The sequence below is a fragment of the Drosophila ficusphila genome, unplaced genomic scaffold, assembly GCF_018152265.1.
Source record: "Drosophila ficusphila isolate 14025-0441.05 unplaced genomic scaffold, ASM1815226v1 contig_470, whole genome shotgun sequence".
Classification (NCBI taxonomy): domain Eukaryota; kingdom Metazoa; phylum Arthropoda; class Insecta; order Diptera; family Drosophilidae; genus Drosophila; species Drosophila ficusphila.
The window spans coordinates 4824890-4847174 of NW_025064389.1; the positions used below are offsets into that span (position 1 = coordinate 4824890).

Sequence of the window (22285 nt, forward strand, 5' to 3'; positions counted from 1 at the left end):
CTCAGAGACTACAAATTAAAAGAGAGGATGTGTGTATGAGCTTGCGGGGCATTGGTCAAACTAATGCCCAAGCAACAAAGAAGATACATACAATAGTGAAGTCGCGAGTAGGGAGCAGCCAGTTGTCGTCCGATTTTTATATCTTAAAGAATATTTCTGGTTATCATCCGGATCAAGCGGTGAACACCAGCGGGTGGAGGGTGCCTGAAAATATTAATTTGGCAGATCCATTCTTCTTCAAGCCCCAAAAAATAGACATGCTTATCGGCGCAGATTCATTTTTTGAAATTCTGTCAGTCGGCCAGATAAAGCAGGGGCCTGAACTTCCCATCTTACAAAAAACTGTTCTCGGCTGGATAGTGTCAGGGAGATGTACCTCGGAAACCAAAATTAAGGCAGAAAATTCGGTACATCTCAGCTGCCAGGAAGAAGCGTTGGAGTCAATCCACACAACCCTGCAGAAATTTTGGTCTGTGGAGGACTTGCCGCCTAAGGCTAAAGTCCATACTCCTGAGCAGCAACTTTGTAAACAACACTTTGAGAAGAATACTCAAAGACTGTCGTCCGGGAGATTTTCGGTTCGTCTGCCGTTCAAATCTGACCCGAATTCTCTTGGTTCTTCGTATGAAGTTGCGAAACGTAGATTTTTGTCGCTGGAAAGGAGATTGTCCAAAGATCCTTCCTTAAAAAAAATATATCTGGATTTCATGGAGGAATATGCGTCAATGGGCCATATGTCTTCTACTGATAATAGAATTTCAGATGGTCCACACTATTTCATTCCGCACCAATGCGTGCTGCGGCCTCAAAGCACCTCAACCAAGTTGAGAGTGGTGTTCGATGCCTCAAGCCGCACATCGACGCAGGTTGCGTTGAATGATATCTTGATGGTAGGCCCCACTATTCAAGAGGAGCTGTATTCGACGCTACTTCGGTTCAGAATGCACAGGTTCGCCCTTGCAGCGGACATTAAAAAGATGTATCGCCAAGTGATGGTGGACGAAGCTGACCGAAACTATCAGCTCATAGTGTGGAGACGAGATCCTTCTGAGTCTCTGAAGATCTTTAGATTAAATACCGTGACATACGGAACATCGCCAGCACCCTTCATGGCAATCCGGTGTTTAATGCGGCTTGGAGAGATGACGCAAGCTAAGTATCCAAATGCCGCAAAGGTCATTCAGAATGATTTTTATGTTGACGATTTGTTGACAGGCGCCGGATGCGTTGAGAACCTGCAAAACCTTCGTGAGGAAGTTTCTCAGGTTTTGCAAGAGGCAGGTTTCGAATTGGCAAAGTGGTTTTCGAACTGCCCAGAGATCTCCGCATCTGACAGCGCTATCATGCCATTATTGGCTGACTCAGATGTGACTAAAACCCTTGGAGTGGTTTGGTTACCTGGTAAAGATTACTTCCAATTCCGGTTGGATGACTCTTTCCAGGATCTTCGTCCGACAAAACGAAACATACTCTCCGTGACTGCACTTTTCGATCCACTGGGCCTGTTGTGTCCTTTGGTCACGAAGGCAAAGATGCTTCTACAGGAGCTGTGGCTTCGAAAATTAGATTGGGACGAGTCGCTACCGATGCAGCTACAAACGTCGTGGGAAGCCTTCAAAGCAACTCTGCTGCAACTGCCCAAAGTCAAGGTATCGCGATTCGTTCATACAGATCCGCAAGTCCCGATTGAAATACACGGTTTCGCTGACGGTTCCATGCGAGCATATGGAGCGTGCATCTACGTTCGCACTCAAACTGCTGAAGGTTTAAAAGTGTCATTACTGACTGCCAAATCCAAAGTAGCTCCCCTCAAGACGAAAACTTTGCCTCGCCTTGAGCTGTGTGCAGCTCACCTTCTAGCAGATCTTCTTAATCGTGTAAGGCCATTACTAAATTGCCCTATCAAAAGGTGGTCCTATGGAACGACTCTGAGATCACTCTGCATTGGATCAAAACTCATCCTTCGTCGTTGTCCGTTTTCGTCTCAAACCGAGTAGCTGAGATCCAAGAGTGGTCGGAGAATGCAATTTGGCGACACGTTCCCACGAAAGTTAACCCAGCGGATATAGTGTCTCGAGGATGTGACGTTGAAGATCTTTTAACGTCCATTTGGTTCGCTGGGCCGTCATTTTTACTCGACACAGAAAGTAGTTGACCTGTAAATCAGCATTTCGAACCCCCTTCAGAAGTTGTGTCGAGTGAGTTACGCAAGTCGGCGTTAACTCTTGTTGTCACACCAGAACCCAACTACTTGCTTCAGAAAATAGAGTCCTTTTCGTCGCACCTGAAGCTGCTGAGAGTTTTCGTGTGGGTTCTCCGATTTATTCGGAGGTGTAAGAAAGTTTTACAGCCTTTCGAAAAAAGCATTACGCCAAGAGAATTGAATTTTGCGTTCGAGAAAATTGTAGAAGTCATTCAATCTCACGAATTCAGTGACGACATAGGCAAAATTCGGAAAAAGAAACCGGTATCAACGCAGATTCAAAAGCTGAATCCCTTTGTGCAGGAAAAGAAATCAGATTGGTGCTCTTCGACATTATTGCGCGTTGGTGGTCGGTTATTGAATGCTCCTATACCGTACGAAGCCAAGTTTCCATTGTTGCTAACAAAAAGCTCACAGTTTGTTAAAACCTACGTGTCGTATCTGCACGTTACAAATTGTCACGCTGGTCCTCAAGCTCTTGTGAGTCTCCTGCGAGAGAAAGTCTGGTTGGTCAATGCTCAAGACGTATGTCGCCGAACAGTTCGTTCGTGCATGCGCTGCTTTCGATGCAAGCCGCAGCTCTTGACGCAAATTATGGGGAACTTGCCATCAGACAGACTCCGAGCTCTCCGCCCTTTCAATATCTGTGGCGTCGATTTTTGTGGACCACTTAGCACAACTTATCGCATCCGTGGTAAACCACCGTACAAGTCATATGTGGCCTTGTTTGTGTGTTTTGCGTCCAAAGCGGTCCACTTAGAGTTAGTGTCTGACCTTACCACTGATGCATTTCTATTGGCTTTCCAAAGGTTCGTGAGTCGTCGCGGGATTCCGGAGAAGGTGTGGTGCGACAACGCGACGAACTTCGTCGGCGCGGATCGGCATCTGAGAGAGTTCCGGGCCCGTCTGTAGGAGCAGGGGGGCGGTATCGAAGCATTCGCGTCAAAAAAAAGGATGCGAGTTTGCGTTCATATCGCCCAGAGCACCTCACTTCGGCGGTCTATGGGAAGCAGGTGTGAAGTCTGCAAAGCACCTGTTCCTTCGGACGCTCGGTCACGACCTCTTGACCGCGGAGGAGCTCGGAACTCTCCTCGCCAGCGTGGAGGCGGTGCTGAACTCAAGGCCCAACGGAGCGCTAAGCAGCGACCCCAGCGACGGCGAAGCCCTAACATCCGGACATCTCCTGATCGGCGGCCCGCTGGTCGCTCCATCACCGTCGGCACTCCCGGACCAGATCAGCCCGACCTGCTTGCGAAGATGGCTCTTCTTCCAGCGTTGTCCTGAAGGACGTCGTCCCTTCAGAGTTGGCGGTGTTTGGAGATTTCTCTCTGATGTTCATGTAAAGCGGGAATCGGGGCGTAAATAAAGCTTTCTCGCTCAGGCGAATTCGGCCGCCGATCTTCCGCTCATTACTTTATGTTAGCATAAGAGAATTTAATGAAATTAAAGTGTTAGTTGAAAATTGAACTCCCTGTCGTACGCACTGCGTAACTTTCGCCTCGATCTCGTTTCGTCTTCGACTTAAATAAAACCAATCGCAAAGAATTAACCACTGCAATCGCAAGTTTTCGTTTCTCGGCAATAAAAACGCTTATTGTTTTTTCAATATCAATATGCAGCATTTCGCAGACATATGACGGAATTGGAGTTACCCCAAGTTCTTGTTTCTTGGGGTGCCTGTCATACTTTGCTGTAGTGCATATTTTGCAACTTGTCACTATTTCAGTAGCCAACTTTGACATTTTTGGAAAATAATAGTCGCGGAGGACTTGTTTGATATTTCCTGAGCAGCTCTGTGTGCACGATTGTGCTCTGCGGTGATTATTTCGATCTGCTCACTTTTATCAGAAATGTCTGACACAAAGTTTTTGCAGTGCCAAAATTTCGTAGCTGGAAAATTTGATACTAATGCATGTTGAATGCTTGCCAATTTTGGCAAGTTACAATGAACTTGACAACTTTTGGGTTAATGATTGGTCTGAATGTTTCGAAAAGGGTCGATTTTTCCGTGAAATGTATCGCTTTAAGGAATACTTTGCCTTTTCTAGGACTATCTGTTTTCTGAAACAATTTAGAGGTTTTTCCGTTGTTTCTATCGTATAAGTGCTAGATTCTTCACTGTGAACTGTTGCACAATCAGATTCGGGTTCGTTTTGAAGGGCGTTGATGTTTTATCGCGAAAGGGCGTCGGCGACAAAATTTTCTTTGACCGGAGTGTATATGAATTTTGCGCCGTAGTCATCTATAAATGCTTTCCAACGTTTTAATTTGTCATTTGGGTTCTTGTCGGAGACAGCGAACGTTAGCGGCTTATGATCTGTGTAGATTCTTATGTCACGAGTGCCATACAGATACTGCCTTAATTTTCCTAGAGCCCAGACTATAGCGAGTAACTCTTTTTCGTTAGTTGCGTAACGGGTCTCGCAGTCTTTAAGGATTCGGGATATCATGGGTTTTTTGTCTTGCGACAGTACTGCCCCGATGCCGTAAGCTGACGCATCGGTTTGTGAGGAGTTGGATAACTCCCCACAAATAATCACGGGCTGGATAAAAGGATAGCGTGGCCGCGGTGGACCTTGGACCCGGTTACGCGATCCAACCGAAGAAGTAACGGGATCTCCGCTGGACCTTGGACCCGGAGGAAAAGGAGACGCCGAGGATTAACGGGACCAGGGGGCCCTATATAAGCGCGGCCCGCAGTTCAGCCGGGATCAGTCAAATAGAAGTGAAACACAAGTATACATCAGGCAGCGAAAAGTCAAGTAAGGATACAAGCAAGGATTCAAGCGACGACGAACACGAACGACAAGAGGAGAAAGGATCAACGGCGCGGACGAAGGACGCAAGGATCCCCCGCAAGGAGTCTACAAGGAGCGAGATTGCTACGTCGAGACGTTCGGGACTGTAAGTTGCAAGTCTCCGAATTGAGACACAGGTAGCTGAGGTCCATTAGGCAGCATACAACTCGAATTAGGCGCCTGTGACGACCACTAGTTGGAGACATTGAGCCCGGCGTATTGCCTGGCGGGTCCTGACTAAGTCTACACATACGAGTCCTTAATCGAGTAAACCTGTCCTCGGTGGGGAAAACTCAAGAGCCAGACGCATACTGTAGAGTCTACCAGACCGTGATCCGGCGTACACTTGGTCCGTCTCGTGGCGAGAGTTGCGTTCTGGTGCGACAAGCCGCGAAGGACGCGCAGTTGAACGGCACGGGTGTTAAAGGCGTGCACGCCAAGAACCCTGCTGTGTCTGCCATAGTCCTGGAGCAGCGAAACCCCGAGAGCCAAGGATTGAACAGCCCCAGCACGGGGTAGTAGGGACTAGGGTGGAGCCCAGATAGTCCAACTCCATCGCGTGAAATACCCGATATCAACGGCAGCGATCGAGCGGGAGCACAGGAGGGGGATTCAACCCAGGAGGCGACATCGAAGAAAGCGTACCAAGGCGAGCATTTCGGTATAGATACAGCCAGGAGGCGGCGTCGAGAGCAGCATACCGAGGCGAGCAATATATCAAATTTTCAGATTTAGAAGTCAAATAAACAAGTTTGAAGTCAAGAAATCAACGTTGTCTTCTGATTCACTGGTGGGGCAATCACAACATATAAATTTGGTGGGACGAACGTACAACCATTACTGAGCTAGCCGCACCTCTAGTAGCGAGCATAAAAGTAACAAAATCAGTTCGTTACATCTGGCGCCCAACGTGATTGTCCTATCAAGTGAACAGAAGCAACAGAGATGGGGAAGAGCTGGATATACCTGCTGAAGTCCGAGGATTTCACAAGAGTGGCGGCGAAACTGAACATCCAGCTGGAAGGCAGATCGGAGGACAAGCGGAAAGCATTAGCCGCATACTACGATGAAACCGAAAACGACCCGGAAATGTCCAAAATATGGATAAACCTAGAAGCTACGTATAGCCAGAAACCAGCACCATCTTTCAAGATAACGCACCAGGATCCCGAACAATTAATAGCTAGCCTGGATGTAGATAGCATGAAGGAGTCAGGCAGGAGCAAAGCACCGGGCGAACAAGAGATGAACAAGGAAACCCAAGGCCAAGCCCGCCAGACTACGCAAAGATCGCGAAACAGGTCAGAGAATGGTCATTCAAGTTCGACGGAACGTAAAAGCCACTAGAATTCTTGGAACAAGTGGAGTGGTCCGCAAACACTTACGGCTTGAATTTGAACATGGTTCCGCGAGCTATGCCGGAGCTCCTACAGGGGAAGGCATTGAAATGGTTCATCTCAAACAACAAACACTGGAAAACGTGGAGCGAGTTCAGCGAAAGTTTCCAGACATACTTCCTGCCAAGGGGTTTCTTTACCAAGTTGGCGGACCGAGTGAAGCAGAGAAAACAAGACTTGTTTTCCATGCAAACGTTGATGAGGCCACTCGGATACTCTACGAAAGAAGCCCTCGAAGTGATAAAAGAAAACTTCACACCAGATCTTAGGATCTCCCTAAGAACATACAAGATCGACGACCTGGAGACGCTGATGATCCTGGCGGACGAGTACGAGGAACTAGAAAAGGAGCGAGAGGCGTTCGTGCAGGAAAACAAATTCTGCAAAAGCAAAGGGCCATCCCAAGCGCCAGTCACCTGCAGAAGATGTGAGGAAGCGGAGGCTCCGGTGACGTCTACAAGAGGCCAATGGACACCACAGATCGCAATTCCGCGAACCCAGCCGCCAAATCCGCAATGGAGACCACCGAACACAAGTCAGAGACTACAGGGACAACGAAACGGCGGAGCCCAATCGATAGTCTCCAACCCACATGAAGCCTGCAGACGATGTGGCGGACATGGACACTGGGCGCGGGGGTGCCGACAGCAGCGTTTGCTTTTCTGCTGGATCTGCGGTAAGGTGGGCGTTAGAAGCATAGAATGCTGTCAGAACTAGGGAAACGGCCAGCGATCCCCGCCGCAGAGAGGCGAGCAGGGGTCGCAGTCCTCCGCCTCTCCAAACTAACTGGCAAACTGATCGAAAAAGAACAGCAGCTATCAGCAATAGTGGCCATCGGACAGCAAAATTACAAGGCTACTATCGATATAGGAGCCACAGCAAGCTTCATAAGCGAAGCGTTGGCAAGGACACTGGCTGAAGTGGGGAAAATAGAAGACACAAGACGGCAAGTTAGGTTGGCAGACGGAAGATGCAGCGAGATATCATCACAACTTAAGGTCATGGTCAGATTCGGAAACAAAAGACTAGACATGAGCGTGTTGGTACTCCCAGGAGTGGTAGACGCTTTGGTGCTTGGATGGAATTTTATAACTGGCATAGGAGCTGAGGTCAGATGTGCCGGCCATGAACTACGAATTCCGGCGAGAAAACGGCACAACGGGTGGCTTGAAGAAAGATTGTCAGTGGCGGTAGTTACGAACGAAATCGAGGAGGAGGACATCGAGAGATTTCTAAAACCAGAGCTGAAAGGTTTTCAAGGAATGTCGGGAACCTCTAACATAGCAGAACACAGTATAACCATGAAGGACGACAAACCAATCAAGCAAAGGTACTACCCAAAGAATCCGAAGATCCAAGGCGAAATAAACGAGAAGGAGGATGAACTGCTAAAAATGGAATGCATAGAACTCTCGAGAAGCCCATACAGCTCGCCCATAGTCATGGTCAGGAAGAAGACTGGAAAATGGAGATTATGTGTCGACTTCCGACAAATAAAAGCGAAGTCCATCAAAGATGCATACCCAATGCCGCGCATAAACTACATTTTAGACCAACTCCGGGAGGCCAAGTTCATCAGCAGTCTAGATCTGAAGGACGGCTATTGGCAGATCCCGTTGGAAGAGTCAAGTAGACAATTCACGGCGTTCACAGTACCCGGCAAAGGAATCTTCCAGTGGAAAGTGATGCCTTTCGGATTACACTCAGCATCGGCAACCTTCCAAAGGGCGTTGGATCAGGTGATCGGTCCAGAAATGTCACCTCACGCATTCGCATACCAGGACGACATCATCGTGATCGGTAGGACTTTGGAGGAGCACAAGAAAAATCTACGAGAAGGGTTCAAACGACTGAGGGAAGCAAACCTGAGGATAAATCCGGAGAAATGGCAGTTCTTCAGGCAAGAGTTGCTGTACCTAGGACACCGAGTGACAAGCCAAGGGATAGGGACAGACAGAAAAAGTAGCTGCCATAGCCGAGCTAAAACCACCAGCAACAACAAAAGAATTAAGGCAGTATTTGGGAGTGGCTTCGTGGTACCGTCGATTCGTGCCAGATTTCGCAAGAATAGTGCTCCGAAAAGGCACAAAATGGGTGTGGACACAGGAACATCAAGAAGCATTCGAAGAAGTGAAGAGGAGATTGGTGGCGGATCCGGTGTTGGCATGCCCAGATTTTGGGAAGCCATTCACTCTACAGACAGACGCGAGTGACTACGGAATAGGGGCGATCCTGACACAAGAGACAGACGAAGGCGAGAAGGTTATATCCTATTCAAGCAGAACCCTGAACGGAGCGGAGAAGAACTACTCCACCACGGAAAAGGAGTGTTTAGCCATCGTCTGGGCCATACGAAAGCTGAAGCCATACCTTGAGGGATACCACTTTAAGGTGGTGACTGATCACATGGCATTGAAATGGCTAAATAGCATAGAGAGCCCCTCCGGAAGGATAGCAAGGTGGGCCCTAGAATTGCAGCAATACGACTTTGAGGTCAGCTATCGGAAAGGCCAGCTGAACGTGGTAGCCGATGCTCTATCCAAACAACCATTACAAGAAACAGTGAGAATAGCTAAGAGGGAGCAGCGGACAGTGGAGACTGGACGGAGTACATGCGCAAGAAGCTGAAAACCCATCCACAAAAATTCCCGGACTACGTGGTGGAAGGCGAATCCCTGTACAGACACATACCACATCGAGCTGGCAATGAGGATGTAGTAGCCTGGAAGCTGTGTGTGCCGCTCAACGAGCGAGAGTCAGTGCTACGGGAAAACCATGACGCAACAGCAGCCGGACATACGGGCACTCGGAAAACAATAGCACGCCTAGCAGCCCGAAACTACTGGCCAGGCATGCATAGAGACGCCAGGAATCACGTGCGAAAATGTGAAACATGCCTAAAATATAAGCCAAATCAACTGCAGGCCGCAGGGAAAATGCTAACACAGGTCCCGGAGGAACCTTGGGCCACAGTGTGTGCTGACTTTGTGGGACCGCTACCAAGATCAAAGCACGGAAATCAAATGGTGTTGGTGCTGATTCTCCAAGTGGACGGAACTCGTACCTCTGCGCAGCGCGACAGCAGATTCGTTAAAAAAAGGCATTTAGAGAAAGAATCATAGCCAGATACGGAGTGCCAAATGTGCTGATAACGGACAACGGAGTGCAGTTCACAAGTAAGGCTTTCAAGAAGTTTTTAGAAGAAATGGGTGTGAGGCAACAATTCACAGCACCCTATACGCCTCAAGAAAACCCCACAGAACGGGCGAATAGAACGGTGAAGACAATGATAGCACAGTTTACGTGGCAGGACCAAAGATACTGGGACGAAAAATGGCCGGAAATTATGCTAGCAGTGAACTCGAGCGTGTCAGACTCGACGGGCTACTCCCCAGCATTTCTCACGCAAGGGCGGGAGCCACGTCTACCAAACAGCCTGTACGACAGAGAAACCATAGGGACAGGAAAGGCAGCAGAAACGCCAGAAGAGAATGCAAAGAAGCTGTGGGAGTTGTTCGAAGTCGTGCGTCGGAATTTGGAGAAGGCGGCCCAGGACCAAAGCAGGCACTACAACCTGAGGCGGAGAGAGTGGAAGCCCAAGGTGGGAGACATAGTGTGGGCCCGAGAACACCATTTATCAAAGGCTGTCGAAGGTTTCGCTGCGAAGCTGGCACCAAGATACGACGGGCCGTACCAGGTCACGGACTGCACATCGCCAGTGATTTGCAAAATACGCCACCAGAAAACACAAAAGGAGCGAACAGTGCACATAAGCGGGCTTAAACAACAACAACAGGCAGAAGACGCCGGACCGGACGAGAAGGAGGCGCGTTCCAATCAAAACTAAGAAATACGAAAGGAAAATGGAATGGGAGGCAAGTAGTCTTTGCGTCGGACAAAGGCCAGAATCAACCGCATGGGCAGTTTCAGCGTCGGGCATAAGTCAGAGTCTGTAAGGCTAGGCCAGCAGGATCATCTTAGCGTCGGACCAATGCCAAATTCTACCGCATACACGGGTTTAGCGTCGGGCATATGCCAAAGTCTGTAAGATTCAGGCCAAGCCGTTTGGAGATTAAGGAATACATGATACACAGGAGTGATGTGGCGATGGCAATCCGTGTCGGCGTCAAGTGTACGCCGGAGCCGACAGAGGAAACACCTAGCCAGGAGCAGCCGACAGACTTATCATCAGACTAGCGCCAGATTCTGCTGATCGGAAATCCATATTTGTTTTTTTCCCGAAGTGAGGGGAGAGACGGTACAGCACAGGAAATAGAAGCTGTACCGTACGAGACAAACGATACAGCCGAGCGCACTATGAACAAAAAAAAGGGAAAACATAAAAGGAAAGGAACTAAATGGATTTAAAAAAAGGAGGGCGTATTGGAATTCAAAAAAAAAAAAAAGGAGGAAAAGAAAACAACAAAAAAAATGAATAAAATTGCCCAGGAGTTCAACGATCTGAAATAAAAAAAAGGGAAAATCAGTATGTGAAAGGAAAATGTTGGCCCACTTACGAATAAACAAACCAGCTACCGACCGAATTCCGAAGGAGGGCACCAAAGTCGTCAAGGAGGGCATTGACCCGTTGTCAAGGACAAGAAAGGGCATGGCTGCGAGCTGGATCCAGAATAAGTGGAGTCGAACGAAAATAAAGTAAAAAAAAACAACAACTGGCCGAATTAGCATATTCATTGCATATTGGGGATGGGGGCGCCTAGATAAGGCGCGATCGGTTTGCACTAGAAGGGCAATCGATGGGAGCACAATTGGAAATATCGGTATGCGTTGGGCAACACTGCACTAATCCACCCCGATCAAGTGGAAACCCTGCACTTGATGTGTGCAGGTGGAAACAGATCAACCAGCTGACAGTGTGACCAGAGGATAGTCGGGAAGGCGCGAAAATTCAAATCTGCGGAGGATAGTCGGGAAGGCGCGAAAATTCAAATCTGCGGAGGACAGTCAGGAAGGCGCGCAAATTCAAATGGAAGTTGCATCCAGAAGGCGCGCAAATTCCAAATTGAAGTTTAAGTCGGGGAAACGTCGACGAAAGAAACGAAACGTCTACGAGGGAAACGTCTACGAGGGGAACGTCTACAAGGGGAACGTCTACGAGGGGAAAATCTACGAGGGGAGAGTCTACGAGGAAAACGTCTACGAGGGTAACATCTACGAGGGAAACGTCTATGGGGAAACGTATACACCGACGAGAGAAGAGTCTGTGGGGAAAACGTCTACGAGGGATGCATCGGCGAGTCAGGCGGAGTCAGGAGGAGTCAGCCGGAGCGGAGATACGAGCTTCGTTTTCCTTTCCGAAGTAAGGGGGAATGTGAGGAGTTGGATAACTCCCCACAAATAATCACGGGCTGGATAAAAGGATAGCGTGGCCGCGGTGGACCTTGGACCCGGTCATGCGATCCAGCCAAAGGAGTAACGGGATCGCGGTGGACCTTGGACCCGGTCACGCGTTCCAATCAAAGAAGCAACGGGATCGCGGTGGACCTTGGACCCGGTCACGCGATCCAATCAAAGAAGCAACGGGATCGCGGTGGACCTTGGACCCCGTCACGCGATCCAACCGAAGAAGTAACGGGATCTCCGCTGGACCTTGGACCCGGAGGAAAAGGAGACGCCGAGGATTAACGGGACCAGGGGGCCCTATATAAGCGGGGCCCGCAGTTCAGCCGGGATCAGTCAAATAGAAGTGAAACACAAGTATACATCAGGCAGCGAAAAGTCAAGTAAGGATACAAGCAAGGATTCAAGCGAGGACGAACACGAAGGACAAGAGGAGAAAGGATCAACGGCGCGGACGAAGGACGCAAGGATCCCCCGCAAGGAGTCTACAAGGAGCGAGATTGCTACGTCGAGACGTTCGGGACTGTAAGTTGCAAGTCTCCGAATTGAGACACAGGTAGCTGAGGTCCATTAGGCAGCATACAACTCGAATTAGGCGCCTGTGACGACCACTAGTTGGAGACATTGAGCCCGGCGTATTGCCTGGCGGGTCCTGACTAAGTCTACACATACGAGTCCTTAATCGAGTAAACCTGTCCTCGGTGGGGAAAACTCAAGAGCCAGACGCATACTGTAGAGTCTACCAGACCGTGATCCGGCGTACACTTGGTCCGTCTCGTGGCGAGAGTTGCGTTCTGGTGCGACAAGCCGCGAAGGACGCGCAGTTGAACGGCACGGGTGTTAAAGGCGTGCACGCCAAGAACCCTGCTGTGTCTGCCATAGTCCTGGAGCAGCGAAACCCCGAGAGCCAAGGATTGAACAGCCCCAGCACGGGGTAGTAGGGACTAGGGTGGAGCCCAGATAGTCCAACTCCATCGCGTGAAATACCCGATATCAACGGCAGCGATCGAGCGGGAGCACAGGAGGGGGATTCAACCCAGGAGGCGACATCGAGGAAAGCGTACCAAGGCGAGCATTTCGGTATAGATACAGGCAGGAGGCGGCGTCGAGAGCAGCATACCGAGGCGAGCAATATATCAAATTTTCAGATTTAGAAGTCAAATAAACAAGTTTGAAGTCAAGAAATTAACGTTGTCTTCTGATTCACTGGTGGGGCAATCACAACATATAAATTTGGTGGGACGAACGTACAACCATTACTGAGCTAGCCGCACCTCTAGTAGCGAGCATAAAAGTATTAAAATCAGTTCGTTACAGGTTGTCAGATTGAACGGTTTCTTAAAATCTGGTTATTTGAGGGTGACATTTTCTGATGCCAAAATGTTTCGAAGTCTATCGAACGCGTCTCTTTGTTGATCGTTAAAATTTATTGGTATTTTCCTAGACATGTGTTTACTTACGGAACCGTTTTCTCCCTTAAGGAGGTTGGTTAGTGGCCTGGCTATTGTAGCGAAATCTTTTAAAAAACACCTATAATAGCTGGCAAGTCCTAAGAATGATCTTAGTTTGAATAAGCTTGTCGGTTCTGTCTATTCCTTAATGGCTGCTACCTTTTCAGGTTCAGTTGAAGCCCCGTTTCGGGTTACTACGAAGCCGAGGTATTGGACACTTTCTTTAAAAAAATGGGTTTTCTCTTTCGAGATGGTCATATTGGCTTGGCCTAATTTTTTCAGGACCCAGTCAATGTGACTGACATGCTCTTTTTCGTTTTCCGAAAAGAGTATGACATCGTCAACATAGACATAACACGACTTCCCTATCTGCTCTCTCAATACGTCATCGATTGCCCTTTGAAAAATGCTACCAACATTTTTTAATCCAAAAGGCAAACGGCAGAATTCATACTTGCCTCCGTTGACTGAAAATTAGGTTTTTTCGCGATCTTGTTCCGCTAGGAAAATTTGGTGATAACCAGATTTTAAGTTTAGAGTTGTAAAATATTTGGCTTTGCCAAGGTTTGCCAGTATTAACTCGATACTTGGCAAGGGGTATTTATCGGGAATGGTTTTTTCGTTCAGTTTCTTGAAGTCGATTACCAAACGCTTTTTCCTACCACCTGTCTCATCTGACCCTTTTTTATCGACCACCCAAGTTGGAATATTATACGGTGATCTCGACGGGGTTATAATATTAGACTTCAGTAGGTCTTTTATTTCTTTATTAACGAATTCTGCGATACCCATTGGGTGCGGGTACGCTTTAGAGTACACTGGGTTGTTATCCTCAGTGCGAATAGTAGCCACAACATTTGTGTTGTACGGCAAGGTTTGAGTTGCGTCGGAGAAGACTTTAGATCTTTTTTTCATCATTTCGATAAACTCCTTTTTTACTTACTCTGGAACGACTATGTTGAAAATCTAGAAGCGTTTTTCTAAATATTTAATACCGAAAACTTGGGTGGCTAATTAATAAATTTATTGGCAAAACGACAACGAAAAAAAAGAATACGTGCGCTCGATAAGACTCAATTTCGACGAATGCTCTATTCTCCACATTATTCTTAAGCCTAGCTTACCGAAGGTTGGCGAAGACGGAGCGAACTCGCAGAGAGCGAACGAAAGCTTTATTGCGCTCCCGCCTTCGCCCTAAACTAACTTACAGTAAACTTCAAATTCAATTCAATAAGACTTATTTTAACAATTCAAAATAAACAAATAAAACTGGCTTCAGCCAACATATGTTCTTTATGTATGTTGGTAAAGTTTACATCGTCGCAATCAAGAAACTGCAGGTCCTCAGAAACGGAACCGTACAATATTTTTTTGTTTGCATATTGAGGGTGGCTCCCACTTGCGTTAGCAAGTCGAAGCCTATGATCCCGTCAAATGTTGTTTGGGAATCTAATATGAAAAATGGGGAAGTTGTTCCCAAGACACTTGTTTGGCACTTTTTATTTATGCCGTTGGACCCGTAAATTGTATTCACGCGAAACGGTGAGGCTACTTGCGTTATGTTTTTAAGCTCGTTTACGGGCTTTATATAACTTTTCGCTGCCCCAGTATCAATAAGAATTTTTAAAGTTCTCCCAGCCAACCGTCGTTTGATGTACGGTAGCCGGGACCGCTCTCTAAAAATTTTAGAAGGTCATGGGAGTCGACCGAGTCGCTGTCGTCTTCGATTGCGCTCATCGCGGCTACCGCAGCATTCTCATACTCTTGGTCTTTGGCACTAGCGGTCTGCTCGATGTTGTTAAGCGGCTGACGCCTTTGATCAGTTATCCTATCAGAGGAGTTGGGTCTTTTTGAATTTTTTGCCTGCATATTTTGAGGTTGTGATACATTTTGGTTTTGTTTAAAATGTGGCTGTTGCTTAGTCTTAGAAGACGATGGGTTCCAGTCCATGGGCTCTGCTGCCTGACGTGGGTTGCCACGGTCGGCCCAGTCCTCTGGCTTACGCCCAGAACCATTTTGTTGGTTTTTATCTGGTTTTTTAAAGTAATGAGGGTTCTTTTCGTTTCCTTGTTTATCAGGAGTGCGGTACTGAGTCTTACGGAAGTCAGAATTCTGTGTCTTCTGTTCCATTGCCCTAGCATACGTTGCCGCGAACTGGCTTCTTTCGATGCTGGCTTCATCCTCCCTAGCTAATGCCAATGCCGAAGGAAGGTCTTTTGGCTGTGCTGGGAATACGACTGCTCTCAGGTTTTTTTTTAGGCCTGAGATAAACACATGTAGGGCGTCCGCCCTTACCTCATCGTTGAGCAGTGTGGTTCTTTCAATGTCATGGGACATGACAATTTTGTTCGTGACGAGGGTTAGCTTACGCTCAACCTCGTCATAGTATTGAATGAGGCCTCAAGCTGTTGTCGCAACAGCCTCAACGAAGTTTTGTCTGCGTAGGAGCAGTCTAATCTTGCCAGAATGGCATCGAAATTAAGTACAGTGTTGTGTGATACCAGCAACGCTCGCGCTGGGCCCCTAATTGTATTCCTGATTATGGTAACGGCTTGATAATGGGCACAGCTGCCCTGGTAAGGTTTAAAGAGTTCGTATGCATCCGTGGCGGACTGCCTCCACGCTACGTACTCGTCTTGCTCACCGTTAAAATCTGGTACTGACCTAATTACGTGGAGCGGTATGTCGCATGGGGGTACTCCTGGCTGTACTGAGACTCTTTTGTAGGCCTCCACCTGTGGGGTCTCTACGCGCAACTTTTGTAACTGCCTATTAACAGAATTTATTTGAGCTTCAAATTCAGCTCGGAGCCTAGCTTCCTGTTGCGCTAAGGCGCCCTGAATAATGTTTTGCAATTCGTTCGCGTTCATTATTTCTTCTTTCTCTTCGATTTGAGCCTGTCTTGGTCTAAGACCCCGGATCTCTTCTTCTTCACTATCACTCACAACTTCCTTTTTAATTTCTCTATACGGACCTAGAAAGTTCATTAAAAACTTGAACTTATGCCACCTAATTCATACGAGGTTCAATACATATAGCCGAATATTCCGTTCGGCTGGCATAACACTTTAATATATTTTATATTTATTTAATTTATTCAAAAATATTTTCACAAAATAAAAATTTTATATGAGCTGTAGGTCACAAATGCAGCTTTATTATTATATATTTATTTTTTTCAACGTGTACAAGTTATTTTTATTTTCGCCAATTATAAGGCACACTTTTATTGTATGCATTTTGGTGTATGTTTGTTGAAGCCGTGTTAATTAATCAGCCCACTTACATGTTTTTCTTGAAAATTTTGAGGGTCGCTAGTTTATTTTGTTCGTTAGGCGCCAGTTATCTTGTAGTCGGTTGCTCGGTGGTAAGGTTGCTCCAGATCCGGCCGATGATGGGTGCTTGATGAGTAGTAGCGGTTCAAGATGGGTGAGAATTGGCGGCCGGGCTGCTGGTCCCAGGTGGCCGCTGATGGTGTGCCACCGATATGGTGGTTGATGAAGTGTAAAATAAAGTTTATGTCGAGAGGGTGACTGCCCTCCTATATCCCTGGCCTTAAGCTCAGTGGGAGAATACAAATAATAAGACGGCGATAGCCGGAGTTAAGTTAACGGAGCTAAGTGCTCTTTATTCAAATGATTATAAAACAGAACTGAGGAACTTAGCAGTAGGGTGCTTAGTCGGCAGGCCGACCGCATGACAGTGGGAAATGCTGACGATCGCAAAATGAGCATAATTCACCATACTGGGAACCAATGGGATCCAGGCACGGCCCCCAAAGGCGGGTATGCTGAGTCGGCATCTAGAAGGACTAGGGTGATCCACGAATCACCCAAGATTTCTACCGACTGTTTGTTACTCCTCAGAAGTGTTAACTTACACGCTCATAGAAGGCACGGTAGCTGATCGCCTGCCTATTTACTCCTCGGCTATATACTCTTCGCGACGTTTAAGGCACAGACAATCGGTCTGCCTGCCCAACATACCTTTATAATAGTTCGAATTTGTACACGCTCATAGAAGGCACGGTCGCTGATCGCCTGCCTATATACTCTTCGGCTATATACTCTTCGCGACGTTTAAGGCACAGACAAATCGGTCTGCCTGCCCAACTTACCTTTATAATAGTTCGATTTTGGTACTCGCTTACACAAGGCACGATCACTGATCACCTGCCAAATCTCGGCTTTATATACTTTCGTCTAAAGCACAGACAAATCGGTCTGCCTGCTAATATACCTTTCCGCTGCAAAAAGGCACAGACAAATCGGTCTGCCTGTCCAACATACCTTATCGCTGTAAAAAGGCACAGACAATTCGGTCTGCCTGCCTAACCAACTCTACAACAAACAATAACTTTATACATTTAAGGCCTTGGTGCCAGTTTAATAAATAAGTGCAAATTATTAACGAAATTTTGTGCAGTTTATTTTATTTGGGCACCGCCAAGGTAATGGTTAGTAAAAAAGCTCACTGTCCCAACAATGTGATTGTTTCGGAGTTAAAGGAGGCCTCGTTGTCGCAGTATATGGATTTAATATTTGGGTAGAAGTTTATCGGAGCTCGTACATCTATTACACTGTGCGACAAAAAAATGTTTAAGTTGATTTTTTCTTATTTTTCACTTCTACTAGTCAAAATAAGAATATAAGTTTTTGGATTTGTTAATATCAATAGCCAATCAGCTTCTACGCACACTCAAATGTCCCAAAAACGCGCGTTTTTGCATATTTCACAGCCTTATAATCACATATTGGGAAAATATTTTTTCACCGTTATAAGCGTTTTATGCAAGTTCAATATCTATTAATTAAAATGTATAAAGCAAATATACCGTTAGGCTTTTATAACAATGCTTTAAAATTTTTTTCTCCCAGCTCTATACTCTGGGCGACTACGTATGGAACTTCTTACGCGAGGATACCTCTGAAAAAGCCAAAAAAAATCTGGAAAAAAATGTACTTTAAAAAAAAAAATAGTTTATTGGAAGTAAAAAAAAAAAAATTATTTTGTGTTAATTATTTTCATAATAATAATTTCATAAAATTTATCATAAAAAAAGAAATCCTATCACTTAGAAGGTGGCATAGATATTTTTGTGCATAATTTATGCATCTTAACCGAAAACAATCAAAAAAGTAACTTAAACAAACATTTCGTTAAATTTTGTCGCACAGTGTTATTGCCCTAGAAACTAAGGGTTGTACGATAGCGAATTTTGACAGTTTGTCAAAACAGGTTAAGAAGATTTTTTTGTCAGTTAAAAAAATGTCGATATGCAGCATTTCTCCTACGTATGAATTGATAGGTGTATTTCCTAATTCCTGCTTCTTAGGATGACGGTCGTACTTGGCTTTATTGCATACTCTGCAATTTGCGATAACTTCGCTAGCTAATTTTGACATGTTCGGGAAGTAATAATCCCGGAGGATATGTTTCGCGTTTTCCTGCGCAGCCCGATGGGCGCGATTGCCCAGGGAACTCCTGCCTTAAGGCTTGTTAAATACGAGCCAGGGTAGGGAAATCACAGTGAATCGCGTTCACAACGTTGGCGTTGATAATCTCTTTAACGGATTCAACAAGCAAGTCTTTGTTATTGAAGTTAATGATGTGGCGAATTCTATTGTCGAAAACGATAAAGTCTCTCCGAAGCAGCATTTTTGTCAGATACCGCGTATGTAAGAGGCTGGTGGTCTGGGAAGATCCGAACCTCCTTGGTACCGTATAGGTAATTCTGTAATTTGCCTTTTGCCCAGACTATCGCCAACAATTCCCTTTTAATGGTGGAGTAGTTTAGTTCGCAGTCTTTTAGTGTACGCGAAATCGGTAATGGGTCTTTTATTTTGAGATAATACCGCACCTATTCCGCTCGCTGAGGCGTCGGTGGTTAGTTCAAACGGTAGCTTAAAATCGGGATATGTCAAAATGACATCTTCTGATGCCAAGATATTACGAAGGTGGTCGAATGTATTTCGCTGGGTTTCATCGAACCTGACAGCTTTGGGAATGGCGGTAAGTGGTATTTATTGCCCTAACTTTTTCTGGGTCGGGTTTGGTTCCTCCTCTAGTGAGGATGAATCCTAAAAATTCTACGCTCTCATTGAAGAACTTCGTCTTTTCCCGTGCCACCCTCATGTTGGCATCGAGAAGGCGATTAAGCACTATGACAATGTGCTTTATATGTTCGATTTCACTTTCGGAAAAAATTATAACGTCATCAACGTAGACGCAACATATTTTGCCAATCTCTTTCCGCAGCACATCATCGATGGCTCTTTGGAAAATACTACCTGCGTTTTTTAGGCCGAAAGGTAGTCGGAAAAATTCGTACTTCCCTCCATTGACTGAGAACGAGGTTTTTTCTCGGAATTTTTCAGCCGGGTATATTTGATGATATCCTGACTTCAAGTCTAGGGGAGTGAAGAATTTGGCTTTCCCCAGGAATCATGGCTATGCTTGGCATGGGATAGCGATCGGCGACTGTCCGCTCGTTCAGCTTTCTGAAGTCAATTACTAATCGCTTCTTCCTGATGCCATTATCGTGAGTCCCTTTTTTGTCAACCACCCAAGTAGGGCTGTTGTATGGGGATCTGGACGGCCTAATTATACCATTATTCCGTAGTTCCTTTATTTCTTTGTTAACAAAGCCTGCTGCCCCCATAGGATAGGGGTACAATTTGGAGTGCTCGTCAGTCATAGTTCAAATAGTAGCGATGACCGAGGTGTTGAAGGTAAGTGCCTCGTTAGAGGTCGAAAACACCTTAATTCTTTTCAGAATAATTTTTTTGAATTCAGCTTTCGTCGAACTTGCTTTCGTCATCGATTTTGGTGAAATTGACGTTTTCACAGTCAAGGAATTTGAGCTTTTCAGTGACGTTTGTGTGTTTTATTACGCTGTTGCCTGAGTCCAGTGCTACTCCTACTCGCGTTAGCGAGTCGAAGCCGATTATAGCATCGAACGTGTTCAGTGTGTCCAACAGAAAAAATGGGGCGTCTATCCCAAAAATGCGCATTATGCACTTGTCTTTGACGTCACTGGAGCCGTGTATAGAGCTCACAGTAAAAGGGGTTTCGACCGGCATTACATTTCTTAGCTCCTTTACGGGCTTAACGTAATTTTTTCCGACCCCGTGTCGATGAGTATTTTTAGTTTTCTGCCAGCCAACTGTCGCTCGACGAACTGCAGACGGGAGCGCTCCCTAAAAAATTAAGGAGGTCATTAACTTCAGCAGTGTCACTGTCTTCCTCAATGTTGGCAACTTCAGCCTCAGCTGTGGCGGAGTAGCCTGCCTCCTCCTGTTGGGGTTGGGCTATATTATTGACGCGTTGGCGTCTTTGACCTGACTGACGCTGAGACGAGTTCTGACTTTTGTAATTGTTATTACTCTGTGGCTTCCCCCAGTTTGTTTCTTGCCTGCTACTTTATTCTGGTCGTTGTTATTCGTTGTGGGCTGCACTTTATTCTGGTCTACGGTTTCGGGATCCCTGCGTTTTTGCCAGAGGTTGTCCTCATGAGGCTTGTTTTGGCTCTGCTTAGGAATGAAGTGCGGATTTCTATCCTCACCTCTTCATTGCTTTTTCTGACCCTTATTGTTGCGTCTATTGCCGTCTTTAAAAGGGAACCTGTCTTCTATGGCTTTTGCGTAAGATGCCGCGAACGCACTTCTTTCAATGCTGTTCTCCGCCTCCCGGGCTTCGCTGTCGTATTTTTAAATACTTCATATGCATCTGATGCAGCCTGCCTTCACGATACGTATTCGTCATGGCTTCCATTGAATGTTGGCAGAGATTTTACAATGTCAAATTTGACATCACATTTTATTTCATGGTTCGGTACTGTCTTTTGATAAACCTCAGCCTGCGGCGCTTGCACCGTCAGCGCGGTAACCTGCGATCTAACAGATTCTAACTCTGAGGTAAAAGCGCTTCTTAGACGCTCTTCCTGCGCCGACAGCATTTGCGACAATCGCTTGGACCATTTCCGGGTTCATCTCTGGTTGGTCTATGTTCCTTACTACGGGACAGAATCCTATTTCTTCGCTGCCGTCGCTGTCAATTTCTTGCTTTATTTCCCTACACTCCCAACTCATTGGCAGCCAAAGGGAGCTTAGTAAGTTAACGCTAGGTATACTGGACAAATGCGAGGTATGGAACGATTGGGACACAAGACAGTTTGTTTTGATGGGGCCACTTTTCTGCAATATCGATACAGGCACCGTGGCCAATACCCCAAAAAATTAGAGAAAAAAGTCGAGATGATTTCCTTGCGCCAATATTGAAGCGTCACCTAAAACACAAAAATGTCGGATTAACTTATCCCAAGAACAAATTCAATTTACGGAACGACCAAGGAGCGACTACTAACACAGATACACTGAATTAATTCGGAACAAATTTCGATGTAAGCACAGGCACAATGGACCAACTTGTAAAAAATACAAGGTGAAAAGCGAGGTGACACCTTTGCATGTGTATAGAAACCCACACTAAGCATATAAAATACTGTGTGATTTATTTCTTTATATTATTGGTTCAAATAAAAATTTTTTGCTTTGGGACCAGTGTGCGTTATTTGAGGTTTTTGATTTTTTTTTATTTTATCATGCACTTGAAAAAATCGATAATCAAATCAACACCAGGAACATGGAATGTTTTGTCATTTAATTATTTTCGTTATTTGTTCACATAAAATTGCTAGTACAAGTGTATGTAACTTGAGTTACTTGATTTTATTTTTTGTCACGCACCCAAAAAAATTAAAAATCAGAAATCGAAATATGACTTTTTATATTTTAATAAAATTCCTATTGCTGACAAAGGAAACTGTATGCACTTGAGGCACTGGTAGTTGTGACCCTGCAGTTCCAAAAGTGGCTTGTCGTCGATGACATGGACGACGACCCACCGATGCCAGTGTCCGTAGCACCTGGTGTCGCACTGATGTCACTTCATATAAAGTTTTGTATGGCATTCTAGGATTTGACATGCATGTCGCTCTCGATGACCATTTTGTCCGAGTCATCGAGCGAGGCATCGATGGCTTATACGAATTTTGTATGGAGAAAATTCGTATAA

At 46.0% G+C, this 22285-nt stretch overlaps 1 pseudogene; it reads right to left on the reverse strand.

The window, feature by feature from the left end:
* Nucleotides 1–16080, reverse strand: part of LOC122320321 — a 43953-nt pseudogene extending 27873 nt beyond the window's left edge.
* Nucleotides 16081–22285: the final 6205 nt, after the last annotated feature.